We start from the raw sequence: 6,000 nt of genomic DNA on the forward strand, positions 1-6,000 counted from the left end.
CCCTTCTGGTTACATTTGAAGACAAATGTGCAAGAGTGCATAAAAAATTTCATTGGATGAAAGACGAAATGGTCACTCATGAAAATAAGGACTGTAAATAGCTTTCTTGTAGGTCCTACTCTGGCAAAGCATTTTAGCGTATATGTAAAAAAGTATGCAGTATTCATTATCCATGGAGATGCCTCATGTGCCTGAAAATAAAAGTTCTATCGGAAAGTAGTCTGAGGAATATGTTCTTCCTTATTTCTACAGTGCCAGAGAAGGTCAGTCCTGAAGTACTGAAGAAAAAGAAGATCAGTCCTGAAGTACCAAAGAAAAGGACCCCTGGGGAGAAAAGAACAAGTATGATCTAGTTAAGCCAAAGAATTAATAACAACAATAAGAACAGCAGTAATAATAATAATCATAGTAAAAATAATTAGAAGAAGCAAAAAAGTCAGCAGTGCTGAGAGGATGATCTGCTGTTTAAAACATCAAAGACGTGTTATTTTGCCTACCAATGACATTTTTGAAGAGTGACTGCTGGTTACCGATTCTGGCATGGACTTTCAGCATGGATTAGAACAGGTTATTCCTTGCCTTTGCCCTCAGGTTCTCTGCGTATATATGTGTAATTGGAACAATAACACCTCCCATAAGCTCTCTAGGTTACGGCTGTCACTGTCGTGCACGCTCATTGGTAGGTACAACACTTGAATGCAAACGCTGCTCTACTTTAAGTATTTTCTGAAGAAACTAATGTATGACTATAAATTGAATGCCTTACTTTGGGTTTCTGATCTTGACTGAGACATTAATGTGCCAGCCACTTTTGAAACAGTGCCTCTTCCTCAAGGAACTTCATAGCCCAAATAAACACCACAAGGAGTGAGGCTGGACACAGGCGCCAGAAAGAGACTGGAGAAGGCCAAGAACCCAATGGCTGCTTGAAGAAAGAGAAGGTACCAGGATGGGGAGGCCAATGCTAGATCGCAGAGACCCCTCAGGCCCCTACTGTATCTCACTGCTCTGCTTTCTCCCCGTAAAAGAGCAAAGAGCATATGGTGCACGTGGTCGCAGGTTTAAAGTACAGACTGGAAAGTGAGGAGAGGTGGGTGCTAGTCCCGCTCGGGGAAAGATGAGCGCTGGCAGGTTAGTAAACATCACTATGCTTTAGCGTCTCCCTCTGTGCAATGTGAATAGTGGCTACTTCACAGCAGTATTTGTTACAGTGATTGTATTCATATTTATGAAGTCCTTTGTAAATTGAAAACCATAAAAGCTTAAAAGTGCTGTCATGTAAAATTTATTACTGCTGAGATGATACTTCAGTGCCGAAAACAACTCTGTGTATCAGGGAACCCTTGATTAACCAGTTGAACCATGGAAAACTCTCTTTGCCTGCATTCATTTTTCAGCAGCTCTGGAGATAATAGGTGGTATTACTCATGTACCTGAAATATAGGCAAGGACCTTGGACCGGAGAATTGATCAGTGTATTAAAATTATCCAGCCATGTTTTTCATTTGACTCATTTGATTTTGTGCAGTAGATTTATGAATGCTCATCCCTCTTTATGTTCTGCATCAGCAACGTGAAGTGAGCTGAAATCCCTCTTGGACAGACCCAGGATTGTCACTCATACAGATGACTACACTGTTAAGAACTGTGGTTTTTTGAAAGCATTTAATAGAGGAAACTGGACTTCCAACTTGTGTGTTCAGTGCTAGGGGAGCAAGGCTGGTCAGGGTGTGCGTAACCTTGCCAGGCCTGGACTGTGCCCCCCCAAACGGAGGCTCGGGCCTGCTGGAGGCCAGCTCGCTCCCCACCTGAGGAGAGGGCTGGGGGACAGGCTCCCCCCGCTCTCTGCCTGGCAGCCATTTCCAGGCCGAGCCTCCTTCTGATCCCCACATGGGCTACGCTGCAGGTATGTTACACCCACGGCCCGATCCTGAATCCGGCTCAGCCCACCCCCAGGGAGGTGCCACAGCCCGGCCCGGCAGACCGCTGGCTGGGACGGTAGCTGAGCTCAGGACCATGCGCCCCCAAGGGACCCTCAGCAGGGAACAGTCCCCACATCCGAGGAGGAGAAAACCCTTGGGAATCTTCCACCTGAATAAATTTTTGGGAAGAAAATACAGTGTCTACAGAGTTGAAATGATCCATGGAACCAAATCGGAATATTTCAGGTTTTTTAGCTGACTTAAAACACGTGGGCTTAAATCAATTCACCAAAGCCTGCCTTGCGTTTCTTTATCGCTACGCTGACTTCAGAGGGGAGCAGCTCAGGCCCTCCTCCCCATTACTGCAGCTGTCCTCTGGCCAGGTGCCTGAAGGACGCCACCTTCCACAATGCAGCACAGACTTTCCTCTAAGCAAGCTGCGAGCGAAGGGTGGATGTCAGACAACTCTGGAGCCTTTGTGAAAGTTGTTCGTCTGGGACGACTGCTCCATAGGCAAGACGTGGCATTAAATGGCCAGATATTCCTCCCATAAGGCAATACGCTGTTGTAGGGAAATGCAGTTTAATGCCAGTTTAAGACAAAGCATTTGAAACCAGCTGCATTTAGATGCTGAACTATGTTTTACTTTGAAAATACTTAAACAGATGTTTCAAAATTTCCTTTTTCTCTCACTGTTCATACCAAGAAAAAATGCAAATGCCATTTTTTGGCTTTGATTTAGGTTGAAGATATTCAAATGTCAGAATTCATGGAGGAATAAAGAAAGCATCCGTGTCCCTCAGCTCTTACCTCAGAGCGGCAGCGAGCGAGAGAGGGCACGATGGAGAGGTGTGCTGGGGGGCAGCGGCGCAGGAGCAGGAGGCTGTACCCCAAGGCACGCAGAAAAGGAAGGAGGGGAAAACAGGATCCCTGGAAGCACCTGAGCGCCGTAAAGAAATGGGGTGAGACTAAAATATTGAGCAAGGGGAGAGAAAGTAAATGATGACGGGATTAAGGTTGCTCCTGTGATAAACGTACAGTGTTACTCCTTAACAGCCTTTTCAGCGGGGTACTCCTCTGATTAACATGCCGGCGAATAGTGGATAACTGCAGGGGGCAGAAAGTAAACATGCCTGAAAGAGGGCGAGAAGCAGAGGGGGCGAGGGGCGGAGGAGCCGGGGGAGGGCGGCGGGGCGGCTGCTGCCGGGCGGGCTCGCCCTGCAGAGGGAGTATAACACCAGAAATGGCGGGCGGAGAGCGGCTCGCGGCGGCGGCCTGCTCGGCTGCGGGGGACTCCTGCGGGCGCCCCACTGCACGGGACCTCTTAGTCGGTACTTCCATTTGTAAAGCACACGTTTTCATCTGTTGAACTATTTAGCAGCTTAACCCTATTAGGTATGATATATATACTGTATATGATAAAGGTTAGTTAATGGGTTTAGCTAATGTAAAGTAGTTTATGGTATTATGAAGTGAATGTGTAGAAGGGGGAAAAAAAGGCGGCCTCCTGGCACGTACCAAGGTTCAGGATGTGGACTTCCAGCCGAGGAACGTGAGCCTAAAATCTCTGCCCGCCGATGTAGTCGGCCAGTCCTCGCAGGTAGCTGCATGAAGCTTCAAGTGTGGCAAAACAAGTGAGTGTATTGTTCAGCCAATCCCACGCAGAAATTTTTTTAAAATTACATTTGTGATGATAAATTGTCTTAAAAATAAAGTCATACAATCACGTATTAATGGCTAGGGATAGAGCCAGCAAGGGCCATTGATATATATTTGTTCGATACTGAAGTACTTATTCTCTGGTTCTCACTTGTCTTCTTTTTTTAGGATGGTATGTGCAGAAGGTGTGGGCTCTTCCCAAGTGGGTGCAGGGTAGTGTTGTGAATGACAGTCTACAGCCAAGGGAGCTGCACCTGGTGCATAGTTTAGGGAAACAACTACCAGCCCCTCAACTGCTGCCAGGGCCAGGCAGGGATTGGGGGAGCTGCAATAGCTCCCTGTGATCTCTGTCTGGCAGACACTGAATGTGTACGCGCATGCACAAAGGCACGTTCAGAATTGCACCTGCACACGTTAGTTTATAGGTCCTGTGTTTAAGCCAGAGCCAGTCTGCGTTATTCTCAGTTGTCACCAGCCTCTTCTTTTTCGCTGTTTGTTGCATCCACTTGTTTTAAGCACTAGAGGTATGGATAACAAGTGCCTCACCCCAGTTCAGAGAAGATTCATAGCTCTTAGTAAGTTGATTGGACTCCTTTGCTGAACGTTAAAGTAATCTAATGACCACTTACATGTAATATGTTTGAATATCATATAGATACTGGATCCTTTTAGATACTTCATCCAGTTTAAGTGCTGACTGCTATCAGTGCAACATACGCAGAAAATATTCTGGCTGTATCAGCTTGCTGTATTCTTGATCTCTCATATTAGGTTAAATACAAGTGCTGATAAATGAAAAAGATTCCCTTTCTCCACCCATTTGTGAGAACACGCCACACTCTTCAGACAGGCTTTTTTCAGATTTCACGCATTTTACCCAGACAGTCAGCTCTTTCCAATTATTCTGACCTTTTTGAGACATAGATATTGAAGTTTTCCACTAGTTGCTGTTAGCATTGGCTTAAACAAGTACATAATAAAAGATTGAATTATCAGTGGCTTATATGTAACACTTTGCATGGGAAGATCCCCAAGTACTTTATAAACATTCATTCAAGATGACAGCAAGCGACATGTAATAGCTGGGGAGAGCTGTTCCCATTTTGGCGAGAGACATAATTTCCTAGTCTCCATTTACCCACAGCTTCGACAGTGAGATAGATAACGCAATTACACCTCTCCCGCAGGACAGAAGCACACACTCAGGAATTGCTACTGCCTCTGCCCCACCTTTCCTTACAATAATTTGCTCCTGTGGCCCCCTCCATAAGAGCTCATTGACTATTTTCTACAGAAGACTGTGACAGTCCAGCTGCTTTAAAGGGTTTGGCTAGGTGTTGCATTAAAAAAAACATGACTAAGTTTGGATCCCAGGTACTCCAACTAAAATCCATACCATCCACATTAAAGATCAGAAGGTAACTCCAGATTTAACTGGTAAAGCAGTGCACAGTATACCCATCTCTTGGTATATACTATTCATAAAAAGAGAAAACAGCTACTGAAGTTGTGAGTTCGTCCAGTATTTTCAGTCACTGACAGTCCAGTGAAGCTCCCCTAAAGTGGGCAGGTTTGACCACCTGGAGTCAGGTAAACAACTGTTCATGGAGTGCCACTGGTCTTCACACTAACACAAGGACATATTGAAAGCAACTGAGGAATCTCAGCTCTCTGGGTGGAGGACTGAAAAGGGTACTGTTCAAATTAATGGTTGCATATTTGAGTGAAATAAATGGAAGCAAAAAAGAAGAACATGCCTAGATATGCCCCACAGTAACCCAGTGGTCCAGCCATACTATACAAGGTGTTGTCTTGTGGAGACTGTAAACGATATCCCCCAAACAAACCAGCTTCCTGTATATTGTACTGGGCTTGCACTTATAAGCACTACCTTCTGCAAATCTTACTAACTCACATGCAACACAGGTCTGACGTGACTGTGTTAATTTGATTCTTCTATTAGCTTGACTTCTGTTACTTGTGATCCCTCTGCAACCTGTTCCTTTGTGTGGTATAGAAGGAAAAGGAGCAGAAACCAACAAACAGCTGGTTGCACAACGCTGAACAGCCTGGAGAAAGTCCTCATGGGGAGGTAACTTAGAAGGACACTGATGTGGTGAATAACTGTGTTTTTTCTCCTCAGGAACAGAGGGTCAGTCCATTCCCTGTAAATGTACAAAATTGTTTGAGAGAAGTATTGATTCCTGCACCAGTTTCTCCTCATTGGAACAGTCCAACCCCCTTGAATTTTGGCCAGTTTCTCAGGTCCAAAAGGATAAGAAGAGCAGAAGTTTTGACAAATAGTCCAAGATGCTTTATCAGATTTCTCCTGAGGGATGGAGACCAAGAAACTATCTAGCTCAGTAATGGCTAGTAAAAACATTGCACTCTTGTCTTCTGAAGTGGAACAGGATTGAAG

This window comes from Aptenodytes patagonicus, chromosome 2 (genome assembly GCF_965638725.1).
Source record: "Aptenodytes patagonicus chromosome 2, bAptPat1.pri.cur, whole genome shotgun sequence".
NCBI classification, from domain to species: domain Eukaryota; kingdom Metazoa; phylum Chordata; class Aves; order Sphenisciformes; family Spheniscidae; genus Aptenodytes; species Aptenodytes patagonicus.